The sequence below is a fragment of the Microtus ochrogaster genome, chromosome 26 (assembly GCF_000317375.1).
Source record: "Microtus ochrogaster isolate Prairie Vole_2 chromosome 26, MicOch1.0, whole genome shotgun sequence".
Taxonomy (NCBI): domain Eukaryota; kingdom Metazoa; phylum Chordata; class Mammalia; order Rodentia; family Cricetidae; genus Microtus; species Microtus ochrogaster.
In genome coordinates, this window is record NC_022025.1 from 10,754,058 (window position 1) to 10,754,383 (window position 326).

A 326-nucleotide genomic window follows, 5' to 3' on the forward strand; every position below is an offset into this window, starting at 1 on the left:
GCATTGTACCTCCTGTTTACTTGGTTAATATATCCTTCTGGGGTTTTTGATGGAGTTGAAGACTAGATAGTTGTGATTGTAGTTTTCCTTAGTTATGATAAAAGATAAACTAGATATAAAACTTTAGACACACAAAGATAGAATGGATGATAAAAGTATTTCCTTAATTTTGTTGAAGACTAATAGACTAGATATTGTAACTGATTTTTATTTGATATCTGTTTGTTGGTATATAATTTTACAATGTTCAGGTTAAAACATTCCCTAAGGTTAAAACTTTTTCCTTTTAATTAGACAGAAAAGGGGAAAAGACATGGGAGGTCCTT